The 19,231-nt window shown below is 47.3% G+C and overlaps 1 pseudogene; it reads right to left on the reverse strand.

The window, feature by feature from the left end:
• Positions 1-443: 443 nt before the first annotated feature.
• LOC146839185 (18S ribosomal RNA) lies at positions 444-1,384 on the reverse strand (annotated as a pseudogene; the record flags this gene model as incomplete).
• Positions 1,385-19,231: the final 17,847 nt, after the last annotated feature.

The raw sequence follows: 19,231 nt of genomic DNA on the forward strand, positions 1-19,231 counted from the left end.
CGAGAGAAGCTGGGGTCCCCTCACAGTCCCTTAGCCCCTTCTCTTCCAGGCCACCCTGCTGCATGAGAAGGGCCGCTCCTCAGTCGCCTGGAACCTGGTCGGGCTGGCACTCAGGTGCGGGAGGGCCCAGCCAATGGCAGAGCATTTTGAGGGTGGGGCGGTACAAGCCTGGGGATGCACTGCCATTCGGTTTCCCCATAACTGCAGGGGTTGTGCCAGGTGAGCTTGGGTTCCATCTCGGGAGGGCCTACTGCTGTGCCCCTCCCAAAAGTGGACAGGGGACACGGGCATCCCCCTGTCCCCAGTCCCACATGCGTTTGTCAGGTCCTCCCCGGTGGAAGAGGCCCGCCGAAGGCCCAGTCCTCACCCTAGCGCCCCATGCCCCGGCAGACTGCTCCACCGGCCAGGGCTGGCGCCATCAGTTGCTCGGGCCACTCCACCATTAATGATCCTTCCGCAGGTTCACCTATGGAAACCTTGTTATGACTTTTACTTCCTCTAGAAGTTGAACGCCGACCGCTGGAGGTCGCGTAACTAGTTAGGAGGAGTCTTGTTCATTATCGGAATTAACCAAACAGATCGCTGAACCAACCAAGAATGGCCATTCACCACCATCTACAGAATTGAGAAAGAGCTATCACTCCTGGTGGTGCCCTTCCGTCAATTCCTTTAAGTTTCAGCTTTGCAACCATACTCCCCCCAGAACCCAAAGACTTTCGTTTCCCGGAAGCTGCTCAGCGGGTCATGGGAATAATGCCGCAAGATCGCTATTCGGCATCGTTTATGGTCGGAACTACGACAGTATCTGATCGTCTTTGAACCTGCGACTTTCGTTCTTGATTAATGAAAACATTCTTGGCAAATGCTTTTGCTTTGGTTCGTCTTGTGCCAGTCCAAGAATTTCTCCTCCAGCGGCACAATACGAATGCCCCCGGCCGTCCCTCTTAATCATGGCCCCAGTTCCGAAAACCAACAAAATAGAACCGGAGTCCTATTCCATTATTCCTCTCTGAAGTATTCAGGCGACCGGCCTGCTTTGAACACTCTAATTTTTTCAAATTAAACGCTTCGGACTCCCATGACATTCAGTCAAGAGCATCAAGGGGGCGCCGAGAAGCAGGGGCTGGGACAGGCGGTAGCTCGCCACGCAGTGGACAACCAGCTCAATCCCAAGATCCAACTACGAGCATTTTAACTGCAGCAACTTTAATATACACTATTGGAGCTGGATTTACTGCAGCTGCTGGCACCAGACTTGCCCTACAATGGTTTCTCGTTAAAGGATTTAAAGTGTACTCGGGGGCGTGGCTTGAGAGCCGATGATGGAGGACACGGGAACCCAGAGCTCCGCGCTAGTCTAGCCAATTATCCATTTAAAAATGGGAATCCAGCCCAATCCCTGGGGCCCGTGAGAGGGGGCTGGTCCCTGCGAGCACTGGGGGCTTTTGATTCGCCCCCTGATCGCCTCTACTTGATCGCTACTTGGAGGCTCCAGCAGTCTAGGCGGGCGGGCCGCGATGACCTCAAGGTGATGGCAAGTGCTGGAGCGTAGCTCCATGGGGGTGACTGCCAAAAGAGTTGCAGAGCGGTGGATGCTCCCCGGTGGGCGGCTGTGGTGTCGCCTGTGAGTGGACCCCTCCTACGGACCCCCGTGTGTCTGCTTTATGGGCCAGGAGGAGACAGTGCTGACTCCGGTGAGAGGGAGCTCTGTATGAATTGCATCAGCCCGGTCTGGCTGAGCCTGCCGCACAGTGTAATCAGCGGAATCTCTGCAGGGCTGAGCAGAGGGCGGTTCGTGTGAAGTCTGGTTGAAGGACGGTGACAGCGCCTGGCAGACTGCAGCATGTGCGGCGGCCATGGACAGTACTGGAGATTATGGAGCTTACCCTCCCCATTGCCTGGTGATCCTATGGGCCTGCTGAGTGCTGATCGATCAGGCTCCTGCGATGACCAAGTGAGTGGGGTGGACACATTTGAGGGTGGCTCAGAAAAGGAGCCTGAGACCTGCTGGTTCCTGCCCTGCACCAGGGAGAGGTGGTGAGCCGCACCTGGGAGCGGCTTCTGAGTCCTTCTGTGGCTGCGTGCAGCTGAGTTGGTGCTGGTACCGGACAATGCTGGGATATCGTTGGGGTGACCCTTGCAGTGTTCCTGCCGGATCTGGGGTGGCCGGGATGGCCTGGTCCAACAAAGGCGCCGGAGACTCGGCGGGAGACACCCGCAAATGGAGGCCAGTTGGACCCTGGAGTGGTGAGTACCAGCGACACTGGCAGAGGCGTCGTGTCTGCCCAGGGAGGGAAAGACCTGCTCGAGGGTGACTGAATCTGGGTTCCCGACATGGGTAAGCCAAAAGGGAAACAAACCGGACCCCTGCCGGACCTGGAGTCCATTCCACCAGAGACAGCTGTGAAGGATGTAGGGGACAATCCCATGGAGGTCCCATTCCAACAGCAACTGGCCAAAAACCTGGAGGCAATTGTAGACTCTGAGGTGATGCTGCACCAGGACATCAGCACTGTGGCGGTGGGCCTGAGCCTGCTGTGCGCAGAACATGCCAAACGTGCAGACACAGTGAAACAGTCGGAGGTGGACCTAGTGGTGCTGGCCCCTGACCACCACAAGTTATCGGCCCAAGTGGGCAAGCTGGCGGGTAAGGTCGCTACCCGGGAAAAGAGGGCTGAAGATGCAGAAGGGAGTAATAGGCGGAAGAATGTGGGGGTAGGGGCCCTTCCGGAAGGAGTGGAGGGGCCTGACATGGTCACCTACCTAGAGTCAAGACAGAGAGATGTCTTGGTGCCCCAGGGCCTCTCTTCATTTTACACCATGGAGAGGGCCCACCAGGCGCCTGCCTGTCGGCGCGGGCCGTCCTCCACGTGCGGTGGTGGCTAGGCTGCTCCTTTTTCGACTTGTTATTGATGAAAGCCTGCTCCGATGGTCCCTTTACCATGGAGTACAATAAAGTCTCCCTCTTTCCCAACTACACACAGGAGGTGCAGCGTCGTCGCTCTTCATTTTTGGAGGTAAAAAAGTCACTGCACGAGGAAGGCATCCAGTACTCGTTGATGTTTCCTGCCCGGCTCAATATCACGCTGGACAGGAAAACGTTCTTCTGTGAGTACCCACAACATGCCTGGGACTGGATTGAATCATATAAATCGGATGGTGCCCCCAAGTCGCGTACTGCGCGACAGGTCTCTGGATCGGAACGTCCGGAGAAGAGACTGAGACGCCGGAAGACTCACAGGAAGTCTAAACGACTGAGTCCATCTCAGATGGCGACGGAGAGGGCAGAAGCACCTGCAGCTGTGGCACACCTGCTGCGAGGCAGGGGCTCATCCTCAGAAAAGGAGTCAGAGGCCAAGTATGAAGAAGAAGAAACTGACTCTGATGCATCACAGGTCACGAATGATGTTATGCCGAAGTTGACCCCTCAGAAGGCGGACGAACTTGTGGACTAAAGAAACTCTGGGGGGATCTCTGTCCCGCTCTTGCTTTCCTCCTCCCTCTCCTCTACCCTCCTCGATACCATGCTCAGTCTTCTCAGGGTCTCTGGGCTGCATTGTCTATGATGTTGTTCTCTTTTCTCGTGGGGGATTGAGGGGGGAGGGGCTCATGGGTTGAGGCACCAGGGGAAGTTCTGGAATGGCCCTTCGATGCAGCAATGGTAGGAGTACTGATCTCTTGTATACCCGCCTTTTTTGTGCACGATGCACACTCTCTGTAGGTCCTAGGGCAGTTTGCTTTAGACCTTTTTGATTTGATATAGGGTACCACCAGGCCTGTAGTTATTGGCATGGTGTGTATGTTTGGGCAGCTGACCATTGTAAGGCCGCCCTTGGGATGGGGAGTTTGTTTGTTGGGTTTGTTGATACATACCGGAGGAACCAGGGCAGCTCCGCGTTTGGTGCTAGGATAGGGGGATTGGGGGAGACACGCTGTGACTTCTCATGGAATGGTCTGATGGTCCCTTTGGGGAGTATAAATTCATGACTTGGAACATCAGGGGTATGGGATCGCCCTCTAAGAGATACAAAATACTGAATTACATTAAGCGAAGAGGGGTTCATGTGGTTTTGCTGCAAGACACCCACCTTACGGAGGCAGAGGTTGCTCACCTGAGGCGTAGATGGAGGGGTCAGCTCTTTGCAACCGAATACTCGGCCTTCTCCCAGGGAGCCTTGGTGTGGGTCAGACCGGGGGTACCCTTCCAGCTCATCCGGAAGGTGATTGATGCGGAGGGGAGGTATGTGGTCATTAATGGTGTTTTGAAGGGCAAGGAGGTTAGAATAGGAAGAATATACGCCCCGAATCAGGACCAGCTATCCTTTCTGGACCGGCTCTCCTGTGTCCTGGCGAGCCTCCCCCATGAGAATCTAATCTTGGGAGTTGATTTCAATTGTGTATATGATGTGCAGTGGGATAGGTCCACACTTCCGCTGCGGGGCACCACGACTGCCTCCATGGCTAGGGGGTTTCGGGGATGGGCATCCAGTTGGGATATTCATAATGTTTGACGTCTCCACCATGCTGACAGTAGTGAGTATTCTTATTATTCTCATCTGTATGACGTACACACATGCATTGAAATTTTTTTTGTTTGCTCACTTTGTCCCCCCTGTTGTCCGGAGCTGAATACCTTGGCAGAGCCCATTCTGACCACAGTCCCCTACTCCTGGGTTTTACCCCGATCTCTGAGAAGACCCCGATACCACGGTGGTGACTGGGCCCTTTTCTTTTAGAGGATAAAAGGTTCTGTCAAGTGCTCTCTGCAGCTGTAGGTGATTACCTCTTAAATAATCAGGGCACCGCCAGTTCGCCTCTGGTGGAATGGGAGGCATTTAAGGTGGTGACTAGGAGACACTGCATGGGTCAGACTGTAGGCACTCGACGTTTGGTGACCCGGGAGCTGGAGGTTTTGGAATCACCGATTTTGGCCCTAGACAGGGAGATTGTCGAGGGGGCTGGGGTCCACGGGCAGCTAGCTGAAGTTAAAAGCATGCACAGCGCCACTTGGAATAGACTGAGGGTGCTAGATCTTAATACGTATCAGGCCACCCAACATACAGAGGGAGGTAGGGCTGGGAGGCACTTGGCTTGGTTAATCAAATCCGATGGCAGAGGCTCTCCACTTATGAACGTTAAGGATCTTCATGGTCGCACGCTTTCCTACCCGAGGGCTATCAATGACGCATTTCGAGAATATTACGAAATGCCTTATGATGCCCCGTGGCTGCCCCAGGAGGAAGCTTTGTGGATATATTTGGCTGACCTACCCTTGATGCAACTGGATCAGGCCTGCAGGGACCCGCTAGGCCTTCTAATTTGCGCAGGCGAGATTAGAGCAGCGGTCCGGGACATGGCAAGGGGGGAAGACGCCGGGTCCCGACGGCCTACCGTCCGAGTTTTACAGCACCTATATAGACATATTGGCTCCGCAGCTTGAACACGTCTATGCCTCTGCGTTCCAGGCTAAGCAGTTACCGCCCACGCTGCGTGAGGCGTTGGTCATTCCTTTGCCCAAGAATAAGATGGTACACGTTCCCTTAACCGAATTCCGTTCTCTCTCCATGTTAAACATGGATTTCAAAATAGTAAGGCACTGGCCCTGAGACTCCTCCCCCCACATGCGTCGCCTGGTCCACGTAGATCAAAACTGTTTTATTCCCTCATGCTCAACGTCTAATAACCTCAGGAGGTTGTACCATGTCATGTTTCACTCAGACCTGCAGGACTATCCTGAGGCAGTGGTGGTGGCAATTGATTTTGAAAAAGCGTTTGACACCCTCTGTTGTGACTTTTTATTAGCTGTCGATGCAATTGGGAGAGCACTGGCTGCAGTGGGTCTGTCTCCTCTCTGGGAAGCCCACTGCCAGAGTGCGCACAGGAACGACGGGTTCGACTTCCTAAACTATTTATAGAGGGACCAGCCAGGGATGCCCCCCGTCACCATTGCTCTTTGCACTGGCAATGGAGCCTCTGGCGGTGCGGTCCGGAGAGAAGGAGCAGCTCTGGTGATTAGTGGTGGGCGGAATTTGCGAAATTAACTTTCGCAAATTATCGCGAAAATGCTAAAAATCTCCGCAAACACGCCGGAAATATCGCGAAGACGCTGAAGTTTTTTTCCCGCCTGTTCGCGGTATTTTTTGCGTGATCGCGGGTCGCCAACTTACCCATGCGGTTGCTCAAGGGCGCGGCCATCTTGTTTTCACCTGTCCAGCCCTCTCGCGATGCTTACTTCCTGTTGCGGGTCGCGCAATGCATGTTCGCGCCCGTTCGCGGTCGAAATTTCCTTTTCGCGACCGCTTTTACTTGATCGCGTTGCTTTTTGCTTGCTCGGGGAGAAAATATCGCGCAAACTTGCGCACGTGGTCGCGGCCATCTTGTTTTTCACTCTATTGCATGGTTCTGGGGCCTGATGTTCAATCGTCCCAAAATCCTTTCAATCCTTTGTTTATAGCCACTTTTTTTTGGATCTTTATTACTTATTATTTCTCTAACTATTTTCCTGCTTCTATATTTTTGGTTTTTGTCTATTTTTTTTTGTTTTTTAGCTACTTTTTCCTCTTTCTATTGCCTGCTATTTATTTCCTTTACTCCTTTATTTATTTTACCTTTTCTTTCCCGCCCCGTCCCCAGAACCATGTCCAATGGTAGGGCTGTTCGCCGGCGCAGCCAGAGCCGCGACCGCCTACCTTGCGGAGGGCGGCGCCCACAAGGGGTGCAGGCACGGGCCTTATTTGGGGAGGAGGAGTTGGCTGCACTAATTTTCTTTGTGCAGCGCCACCTCCCCTCAACCCTAGCAGCAGGTGGCAGGCCAGGGTCCGGGTACGGCCTCCGGGAGCGTCGGCAGAGGTGGGGGAAGGTGCGCCGGGCAGCGTCGTGCATCTCTGGGGTCCGGCGCACCCAGGCACAGCTGACGCACCGGTGGTCCGACATCCTGGACCGTGAGCAGTGTGGAAATATGGATTTTTCTGGTCAGTTATGTCCCCTATCTTGGACCCCAACGGTTCTATGTGCATGTTACAAGTACATGTATGTTCCCTCCAGTTCCAGTTATGAAGACGCAAATACATGTGCGTCCACCGTCAACATGTCCTCTGTCAGATCCGCCATGAATAGGCCGGATATTCCATTCCTAAATATGAAAGGCCACCGGCTTTGTATGGTTCACTTATGCCATTTTACAGTCCAGGCAAGTAGGCCCTGATTCTGTCATCAAACTCTTCTTGCCTTCTGCCTCTGAAAGCTCCAGTCTGAGCCTGCATCTGTGACCATGAACTTTGTCTCATTCTCTGCGCGGCTCACGAAGCCTGACATCAGCCTATTCTCTGCCAAGAACTGTATTTCACCTTCGAATTATCTGCTTCCCCCTCAGCCGATGCATTCCTGCCTAGTAGTTTAAGTAAACATTCTTCCAGTTACCGAGCAAAAGGCCCGGCTTCTCTGCCCTCATGCAAGTAATTCATAGCCCTGTCACCATGGAATATTTCTACCCCCTCGCATTTAGTGTAGACACTTAGACGCTTGTACACGCACGCACAGTCAGTATAGAATAGATTCTGTCCGAGAGTCCTTCTTTCGTGGATAACATAGTTCTTTAAACATAGGATGTTAGATATGATTTGGGATTAGGTTGACTTGACCCCCCAGACTTCTTGTCTCCACATGTAGAGCTAAATGCCAAGTCCCCTTCACCCCCTAGTCGCACGTCAATCACACGTCATACTGCTGCGCGCGCAACTATGCCAAGTATAATCTTATAGATCCACCTATATATGACATCATAACCAATTATGTTTCTGTTTTACTCCTCATTACGCCCATTTTTTGGTTACACAGGCGAATCGTCATTTTCCTTATCAATTGTTACGCCTACTGCATTCGCTTCATTGTAATGTATGATCTATAAAAGTCATTTCATGTCAATAATGTATGTACTTCACTTCCTGAACCCCCGTGGTGATGGAACTTGGAGCAACCGATTATAATCGATCACTGGAATAAAGCCCATTCCGAACCTCTAATACCACGGATTCTGCCTCTCATTTTACTGAGCTATTTTATTATGTTTCTGTATCAAATTAAGTCCAGGTAAAGGAATTTTATTTACCACATGAATGGCGCCCGAATAGGGACACTTTCTCATCTCACGCGCCGGCGGTGAGTTGCAGGCCCGGTCTCCTGCCACAGCTGGACGGACAATAACGCGTACCAGCAGGATTTCCTGTATCTCCCTCCGGTCAAGCGGGGGCGACTGAGACTACGATCAACACCCAGACGAGGCGGTGAGAAGTGCGAAGTATCCCGACCAGAGCCTAGCTGAGAGAGCAAGATCCGAGGTATACTTAGGCCCACCAGTTCGAAGTCGAGTCCAGTTTCCGACGAGTCGAGTCGAGTCCAGTCCGGTTCAAGTTCAAGTTACCGAGGCCTTCCGTTTCCGAAGCTACCCGGTGAGTACCATTACTGGGGAGGCATTTCTGACGTGCACATAGGTTGTGCCGGTCAAGACGGGTTTGGGTACACAAATCCGGTCTGCACTGTTTTAGCAGTGTATCTGTACTGTTTAGCAGTATATCAAGTATTTCCGATGTATCTAGTTATTGTCAAGAATTATGCTTGGTGATTAGTTATGCAGACGATCATCATTGTTGTTTCAGTTAAAGGTTTAATGTTAAATGTTAAATGTTTTAAGTACGTTCTGCATATTGTGGTATGAATGACTGTTCATTATCGTGTTTATTAAGTCTGTTCAAAATCAAGTATCAGGTCAGTTGGTCAAAATCAAGTATAAGGTCAGTTCTCAATATGCCGTTCTTTTCGAAACTAAGACAGATCACTACAAGAAAAGGGGTACTCGAAGAAGCCGTTCCTATTCCTCCTAGGGACACTCCAGGGTACTTCATGTATCATAAACATGGCTTAGACGCTATATTATTTCTTGATTTATGGGTAGATTACACCAAGGGATTACCAGAAAGTCAGAGGTGGCCCGCAGCGGGAACCTGGGATGCGGAGTGCATCATGAAAGTCGAGGAAGAGTTATGGAAAAGGAAGGTCAGACAGTCACAGAAAGACGCCGTTGAGTTATGGCGTAAAGAATCTCATAGACGCACAGAAAAAGCACGTAGACAGGAAGAAAAGAATAAAGAGAGTTCAAATAAAGTTCGAGAGAATCCATTAATTGAGGAAGGTATCCGAGTGAAATCAGAACAAGTAGATAGGCAAAGAAATGCCCTTATGAATGGTATGTATCCCCTTCTGGCCGAAGGATTACCTAAGGCTACTCCAGAGATACCGAAAGACTTGCCACCCCCATTATTCCCAATAAAGGTACATCCTAAGGGGCATCCTAGAACCGCAGAAGATGTTTTTCTTTCCTCATATTTAGATGACGCAGCTCCCGAGTATGCTAATTCCGCCCCACATAGACCGCATACCAGGGAGGTCCAACGCCAAGATCCAGTACCCGTATCCCTACAGCAACAAATCGAGTCACAAGTTCCGGCAAGCACATCTGTTTCTGCATCCGCTCCTACAGCTACTTCTATAGCTGTGTCCACACCTGTAGTTGCTGTGTCACGTTCGACGAATCCTTTCACACCCGACACCCCAGATGGGGCCACGGGAGGTGCTACCAATATTTTTTCTACGCCACCCAGAATAAATAAACTTACTTTTCAAGAGTCAGCACATTCACGTACACCCAAACTCATAAGTGCCCGTACGCTGAAGGAACTTCTTATAGATTGCAGATATGACCCTGTGCCCGGTAAAGAGGACGAAATGACCCTGGCATCATTGCGTATCAGACGAGCCGCAGTGTATTTAGGGAAGTTACCAGGAATGACTGCGCATCTAGATAAAATATATCATTTTGTCCAAACAGGGCGAGATCCAGAATGTATTAACAGAGCTATGGAATACCAGAAAGTAGAGATACAGGGGGAACTGTTACGTTTCCTCATAAATTGCGTGATCAGAAATCAAGACCGACCGGGGGTAGACCCGGAAGCAATGCAAATTCTTACCAGATGGAGCCAGAATATATCAGAAGGGAGACATGATAAGCAAAATTGTATAATAGCCATGTGCCGAAAGATCCGTAAAGAAATAGAACGCCTACACGAAGAAAGATTAGAGGTAGACGAGTTCGAACAAAGCGAGGAAGAAGGGTCAGGACTGCCCGTGGGACAGTCGGACACCATAGCCTATGTAGGTAGAGGAAGATCTTGTAATAGTAATAGATGTCTTACTGACTCGATACGTCCGATATGTCCAGATAATAACAGGAATTTCCAAATACCTATAATTAATATAAGGTCTAACGAGCATTCGTTCCAAACCGCCGACAAACTACTCCGAGAACGAAGGGGTTATCATTTTCTCGATTCTATGGATGAACAAGATTTAGCCAGGGCAGCTGTCCATTGGGTGGACAGTCCCGGAAAATATAGTGATGATACAGTAGTACGCACATTTTTGAATCTCACCCCAGATGAACAGAGGTTAGTTGGGATTTATATGATTCAACAACTCATTATACTATATCGGAGTCAGCGTTCGGACCCTGGTCCCTTACCTGACATATTGACTGAATTGCTTATGAATAAATGGAGAGGTGCAAGTACTAAATTAATTAAAGAAATTCTAGAATCAAGAAAGCAGTATATTCTTTTTGTATGCGCAGAGCATGTCTCATTGCCCGTCAAGGAAAGAACCACGTATCACATGGATAGACAGAATCCCTTACGAGAAGTGCACCCAATAAAAGGCGAGGACAACGAGTTTAAGCGCGTATTTGTATATACGCCCATATCGAAAATAGAATTGTTACAAATGAAGAAAGTGGTACCCAGTCATGACAAAGATCCAGCGGGTTTTCACCGAGAAATTAAAGACATGTTACTCATGGGAGAGTATACCTATCCCGACATTATGACAATATTAAAGGTATTGATGCCTGCTGGTATTTATGAGAAACTCAAGGAAAAAGAGTGGGAGGTAGGAGACCAAAAGATAGAATGGTCAGTGTTAGAAGCGGAAGAAAAGGCCCGAACTGCAGGAGCAGGACTTGGGGATAAAACTAAAGCACTACCAGGTTTATTAGTACAGGTACTGCCACGTTTATTGACTACGAAAAAGGAAGATTGGGGTACAATTTCAGCCTGTAAGCAGAAGCAAGATGAAGACACTAGTGATTACTATGCCCGATTTGAAAAATGTTTTGGTATAAATAGTGGCATAAAAGCAAGTAGCGAATCATACCCGCATCTGTTTGTAACAAAATTAGTAGAAAATGCCCTGCCCCCAGTAAAGAATAGAGTATTAAAATTCGAGAGTACCTGGCAAGGTAACACTCCATCACAAATGTTACAAATGTTACAGTACCATCACAATAGAATTAGAGAGGAACAAGAACATGAACACAGACGCATGAAAGACACGAAAATGAAAATGCTAGTTTCCCAGACAGTTCCAGCTGAAGGACATAAAAAGGGTATGACACATTCCGATTCAGCAGGACCTGTAAAAGGGACATGCAATTATTGTAAAAAGCCAGGTCATTACGTACACGACTGTCCAGTTTTAAAACATAATATCGCCATAGGTAAAACACAAGAAAGATCACGGCCACTCAGACAAGATCAGAATGAACAAGGAGCTCTGCAGCATGCCCAGGCCATGCCAGCCGCACAACAGCCAATACAGTTTGTGCCAGCTGCACCACCGTTGCCTGTTGCTGCCACACAGACAACAACACGACAAATGTATCAGACCGCCCAGTATGAATATCCTGAGTATCAGCGTTACGCATGAACTAGCCTAGAGAGGGAAGTTGACTTACCCCTTATTGAAATACCTGTAGATCAAGAAGGACCTTATGTACATAGTGAATTATTAGGCCAAGATAGAAAATTTTTACTCGATACAGGGGCAAGTCGAACAACTATAAAACGTAGTGAAGTTCCAGGGGCACCCCTCTCAGGCTCACAGAATATTTCCCTTGGTTTTTCAGGAAAACCTATTGTTAATGAAGTGTCACAACCTCTGCCACTTACGATAGGACCTCTGACCCGAACTACAGATTTATTGCTTACTAAATCATGTCCAGAAAACTTGCTAGGAATAAAAACACTGAAAGCTCTAGGAGCCATAATATGTTGTTCTCCGGAAGGAGTAAGGTTGTTTTTACGTGATTTTAAAGGTCACTATGTGTCTAGAGACATGGATCCCCGACTGCAGACTTTACCTACACATCTATGGGCACGAGGCCCTACTGATGTTGGTTGCATGAATATTACACCATATCGAGTCACATTAAAGGCAGGAGTGGTGCTACCACGAATGCGACAATACAAGTTACCACCAGATGCTGTAGTGGCTTTACTACAAATCATTGACGAGCTCATTGCCCAAGGAGTAGTTGTGGAAACAGACTCCAATGTATGTAATTCACCGATAATTCCGATTCTTAAACGAACAGATCCAAAGGCCCCGCAAGTATATCGATTGGTTATTGATCTGCGCGAATTAAACAAGTGCATTGTGCCACAATTCCCTGTGGTCCCAGATATCTCGTCATTACTGACAGCCATTGATTCCGAAGCAACATTCTTTACTGTAATTGATCTCAAGAATGCTTTTTTCAGCGTCCCAATAGATCCGGAGAGCCAATATTTGTTCGGATTTAGTTTAAATGGACGTAGCTTTAAATTCTCACGCGCACCTCAAGGATTTACAGAAAGTCCCAGCATCTATAGCCAAGCACTGAAACGAGAACTCGACAGTATCCACATGCCAGTTAACACTGCCCTGCTTCAATACGTCGATGATCTGCTGATCACCGCGAGAAGCGAACCGGAATGTGAAAAAGCATCACTGACAGTTTTACAATTTCTAGCCGAAAAGGGGCACAAGGTGTCCCCTTCTAAGCTGCAATTCTGTGTCCAGCGAGTTATTTATCTTGGACACTCGCTGTCCAAGGAGGGAAGGCAGCTTACACCCGACCGCATTCAGTTAATAGCTAACATGCCAATACCCAAGACACAAAAGGAGGTGCGGGCTTTCATAGGCCTCACTTCATATTGTAGGCAGTGGATCCCTCAGTATGCATTTCTAGCAAAACCACTCATTCAGTTGACAACACAGGAGGCAGCCACATCGACTGTTCTCCCTTGGACTCAGGAACATACACAAGCTTTTGAAAGCTTAAAGAAAGCTTTATGTCAAGCACCTGTTTTAGCAACACCATGTTACAGAAAACAGTTTACACTCTTTGTTACAGAACGCGAAGGTACTGCCTTGTCAGTACTCACACAGGAACAAGCAGGAGCACACAAACCATGTGCTTATTTTTCTAGTACATTAGATCCCGTAGCTCAGGCTTTGCCTGCATGCCTAAAATCAGTGGCAGCGACAGCTTTAGCAATAAGACAGAGCGATGCCATAGTGTTAGGACATCCATTGACAGTTCAGGTACCACACGCAGTAGAGGTTCTTGTAAATAGAACGCAAACAAAACACTTGACTATAGCGCGACTTACAGGGTACGAACTTACATTGTTTCAGCCACATATAGAAATCAGACGCTGTAACACATTGAATCCTGCCACACTTTTGCCAGTAATCGGAACAGACCCACTAGCTCATGACTGTATTGAAGTTATTACAATCACGACGAAACCCAGACAAGACTTGACAGATGTTCCATTGTCAGATCCAGACCTGACGTTGTATGTAGATGGTTCATGTATGAGAACAAGTACAGGAGAGTTAGTGGCTGCTTACGCAGTCACCACAGATACTAAAGTCATTGAAACTAATCGTATAAATACTTTGTCAGCTCAAGCCGCAGAGCTCATCGCTCTGACACAAGCCTGTATTCAAGCCACAAATAAAAAAGTCAACATATACACTGATTCACGTTATGCATTCGGAGTTGTACATGACTTCGGCGTGCTGTGGCGAGAGAGAGGTTATTTAACTTCCCACGGTGCCCACATTCAGCACGGACCCCTCATTCATGCCTTATTAGATACAATACATCTACCCACGGCAATATCAATTATGAAATGTAAAGCTCATACGAAAGTTACTGATATCATTTCCCAAGGCAATGATCTAGCCGACAGAACAGCTAAACAGACTGCTCAAACTCAAACATCCGACATGACAAAGACAATAGTCCCGATGCCGACACATTGCATGACAGTTAAAGATCCTACCCTTGACGTAATTGACATACAGACACATGCTACACCAGACGAAATAAAGAAATGGACTGAATTAGGAGGGATCCAAACGGATCAAGGATGGATGATGAAGGAAAAGTCTGTATGGTTCCTTCCTGATTCAATGGTCCAAGTTATAATTAACACTATACATAGTCCAGCGCATCTAGGAGAAAAAGCTATGCTAGACAGCATTCAACACATTTGGTTCAATAAACATTTACGAGCAGCAGCCAAACAAAAAGTCCGTACCTGTATGATCTGTTGCCAGTTTAACCCAGGAAAAAGCGTTCCCGTAGAACAGGGTGGATTTCATCCTCCTAATCACCCTTTTGAAGCCCTCCAGATGGATTATATCCAGATGGAACGATGTCGAGGATTCAAATATGTTCTCGTAGTTGTCTGCGCTCTGTCCCGTTGGACGGAGGCATACCCGGTTTCAGATTACACTGCCCCGACTACTGCCAAACAGTTGGTTCGAGAATTCTTCCCACGATACGGTTTACCACGTGTTGTCTACTCAGATAACGGCCAGCCGTTCTCATCCGAATTAATGAAACACGTTTCACTTCTGTTAGGATATCAGTGGAAATTCCACTGTGTCCGACACCCCGAGGCAGCAGGTCTCGTAGAAAGACATAACCAGATACTGAAAATCAGATTGTCCAAAATATGCCGAGAAAAAGGTGTCGACTGGGTAGTAGCGTTACCCGTTGCACTCTTTTACATGAGAATGGTAGCACACTCTCGAACAGGGCTATCCCCGTATGAGGTGATCTTCGGCAGACCACCAAATATGTGGGGGACGCCTGTACCACGCAAAATAACTGATGTTGACTGTAATATGCTGACAGATTACTTGGCTTCCTTGATGTCTGCACTACAATCTTGTCGTTCACAGGTAGCTGCAGCCTTTCCCGACAACACGGAGGTGAAACCCCATGACGTAGTTCCGGGTGATCTCGTATTTGTGAGAAATTTCGACCGAAAGACTCAGCTGGAGCCCAGGTGGAAGACACCCAAGTTGGTTCTGCTCACTACAAGGACAGCCGTGAAGATCGAGGGCCGCAAGGGCTGGATTCATTCAAGTCATATCAAGAAATTTCATGGACTATCCTCGGATATAGACATTGTGCCCTGCACTCCCTCACAGACTGATTCAAAACTTCCTTTGGTTGAAAAGACTAAAACCGAACTCTATAAAGTAAAATTGAGGCCTAGAACGTCAGACGATTTGATTGTTTAAGTCCTCTCCTAGGTGAAGCGGTTGAATCTGTCTCTGACATGTATCCTCTAGACCTGAATCATGGACAGTCGCGAAAAATGATGAAACGACAGGCGTATTGTAAATCACTGCGTAGCCATTGCATAGTGACATTAATAATCTTGTTTTCCTTAAGTCTTTTAATAATTACTGCAAGTATATTGTTGCACATATATTACCCTATTGCCAGAAATGTTTACAATGTTACCGCAGAACATTCTTTTAGTGACTTACCTCCGCATGAATTGTCTTATAGACTTGCGCTGCGCAATAACACTTTCATTAGTATGTTACATCATTCCCATCAGACTAGTAATGCTACTAATTGTTGGGTGTGTGGCCGACTCCCTCCCTATCAGAATTATGAAGGAGTCCTGCCTTTCTTTCCACACCCATTTACACATAATGGCTCCTGTGGAGCATGGTTCAGTTTAATCAATTCCATAGACTCAGACACAGCAGTTTACCAAGATCATTGGGTATGGGGAAACCTGAACCTAGTTTTACTCAAGGTCTGCTACCCTGACAAGGAGGGTCGTCCCAAAAGAACAGGAACTGATCTAGAAAATGAAGTATATGGATTAGGTAATTTTACACCTAATCTCATGATTCTAAATGTCGAATCCGAAGTTGAACTAGTCTTACCCACCATGTCAGTATTCCCAGCGAAGGGTGAATTGTGTGTAAGAAAGGTTGGTTCCATACATATGGGCCATAGTAAATGCACTACTATAGTAGAATTCAGTGATCAAGGCAAATCTTCATTTAGAGCTTATCGCCACTCCTACTTTATATGTGGTCAGACTGCATATATGCGTCTACCTCTAGATTGGGATGGTACCTGCTACATTGCATTCCTTTTGCCACCTGTTTTCCTAGCTCCTCCTGATTATTACAGAAATATTCATTTATTACACAACAGAGAGCGGAGAGATCTCCCAATTGTCGATTACACTGAGACGGCATGGGACAAGTATGTAGATTTTAATAAAGGCATCTTTCCCTATATAGGTACTGTTACTAATAGTAAGCTGATACGGAGATTAACTAGAACCCTTGAAGCAGTAGTGAATGAGACTATTTCCGCCCTAGGCAATTTAACAGAAGAGCAGTCTGCTATGCGGATTGTTGTGCTTCAAAATCGTCTTGTCCTTGACGTCATCCTGGCTGATAGGGGCGGAGCTTGTAGGGTCATCGGATCAAGCTGCTGCGTATTCATACCAGAAAATTCGCCATCTGTATATAAAGCCATCACTCGCCTTCATAAGATTGTAAACCAGATACACCAGAACCCAGGCACTTGGACTTGGTCCAGTTGGTTTTGGAGTGTGGTATCAGCCTGGGGATGGAGAGTTTTATCCTTCCTAGGTATTGGCCTTCTCATACTATTCAGTTGCTGTCTATGTCTACAATGTGGACCAGCGATCTGTGGTCTGTGTACCACATCGTGTATTCCACCACCAAGATTTCATTCGTCACGGAAGAAGAAAGAAGAACAAATGATGCTATATGAACAGATCAATGGATTAATGAAGATTGATATCTCTTGACGGGCAAGTAGGGGACAAGGAGGGAATGTGGAAATATGGATTTTTCTGGTCAGTTATGTCCCCTATCTTGGACCCCAACGGTTCTATGTGCATGTTACAAGTACATGTATGTTACCTCCAGTTCCAGTTATGAAGACGCAAATACATGTGCGTCCACCGTCAACATGTCCTCTGTCAGATCCGCCATGAATAGGCCGGATATTCCATTCCTAAATATGAAAGGCCACCGGCTTTGTATGGTTCACTTATGCCATTTTACAGTCCAGGCAAGTAGGCCCTGATTCTGTCATCAAACTCTTCTTGCCTTCTGCCTCTGAAAGCTCCAGTCTGAGCCTGCATCTGTGACCATGAACTTTGTCTCATTCTCTGCGCGGCTCACGAAGCCTGACATCAGCCTATTCTCTGCCAAGAACTGTATTTCACCTTCGAATTATCTGCTTCCCCCTCAGCCGATGCATTCCTGCATAGTAGTTTAAGTAAACATTCTTCCAGTTACCGAGCAAAAGGCCCGGCTTCTCTGCCCTCATGCAAGTAATTCATAGCCCTGTCACCATGGAATATTTCTACCCCCTCGCATTTAGTGTAGACACTTAGACGCTTGTACACGCACGCACAGTCAGTATAGAATAGATTCTGTCCGAGAGTCCTTCTTTCGTGGATAACATAGTTCTTTAAACATAGGATGTTAGATATGATTTGGGATTAGGTTGACTTGACCCCCCAGACTTCTTGTCTCCACATGTAGAGCTAAATGCCAAGTCCCCTTCACCCCCTAGTCGCACGTCAATCACACGTCATACTGCTGCGCGCGCAACTATGCCAAGTATAATCTTATAGATCCACCTATATATGACATCATAACCAATTATGTTTCTGTTTTACTCCTCATTACGCCCATTTTTTGGTTACACAGGCGAATCGTCATTTTCCTTATCAATTGTTACGCCTACTGCATTCGCTTCATTGTAATGTATGATCTATAAAAGTCATTTCATGTCAATAATGTATGTACTTCACTTCCTGAACCCCCGTGGTGATGGAACTTGGAGCAACCGATTATAATCGATCACTGGAATAAAGCCCATTCCGAACCTCTAATACCACGGATTCTGCCTCTCATTTTACTGAGCTATTTTATTATGTTTCTGTATCAAATTAAGTCCAGGTAAAGGAATTTTATTTACCACAGCAGGACCTGCTGGACCTGCTAGGAGTGGAGGTCCCGGGGCTTGGTGAGTACATATTTAATTACTACAACTTTGTGTCTGTTCTTCTGCTCTGTGTTATATATTGCGAATATTTTTTTTCCTTCCAACCAGCTAGAATGTTGCTGCTTACAATACATTCCAGGTTAATAACGTTTAAAAGTCTTCTGTGATTATGGTGCTCTTCTGCGCTACTACTAATCTTACTTGTTTGCAGCTTTGCGTTTGCACTTGCTTAGCGTGATTCTTTACGAGTTTATTTTAGAGAAATTAAGTTACGTAATGCTACAGTGACTCTAGTCCACTCCTTACTTTGTCCCGTCACTAATAGATAGGGGCGGATTGATGTTTAGGTACACTACTTTGTATGAGCTTCTAATTTGTTAGTGGTATGCGTGATGCCCCCTCACTCAGTTACGTGACGTGCTGCTAGTACGGCAGTCTTTAGAACCTTTTCTAGATTGTTCAATGAGTGGTGGTAGGCTTAGCAGTTACTTAGCAGTAGCAGATCAGCATAAATCAAACCAAAATTTGGTGTATACAAAAAATGTAGTCATGTTCATGTGTCCTCCATGATTTGACCATACGCATTGTTGAGGAATACAGTGGAAATGCATACTTAATGTACAATTGGCATGCCTGGAATAGGCGGGCTAGGTTGGGTGGTACGTTGTACTTAGGCTTAGTTGTAACTTAGTTTTCTGGAATCAGAATGGGAGACTGGATTACTGTTGATAAATAGTAACTTAAGTAGTCGAACTGCGAATCCCCCGATATTACATGTTGACCAGATGAGATCGGTCAATGTAGGTATTGCAATTGTTGTTTACATAAGTGTTTTTTGACCGTTGTTGAAAAATATTGTATTTGTTTGACACCATCCATCAATGTTTGTCTCTTTCTTATATCTTTCCTGTTCATCAGCACCCAGGGGCAGACCGACAGGGACTGGGCAGTCGGTGGGACAGGAACAACACCACCAGG

This window comes from Triturus cristatus, chromosome 4_2, assembly GCF_964204655.1.
Source record: "Triturus cristatus chromosome 4_2, aTriCri1.1, whole genome shotgun sequence".
NCBI classification, from domain to species: Eukaryota; Metazoa; Chordata; class Amphibia; order Caudata; family Salamandridae; genus Triturus; species Triturus cristatus.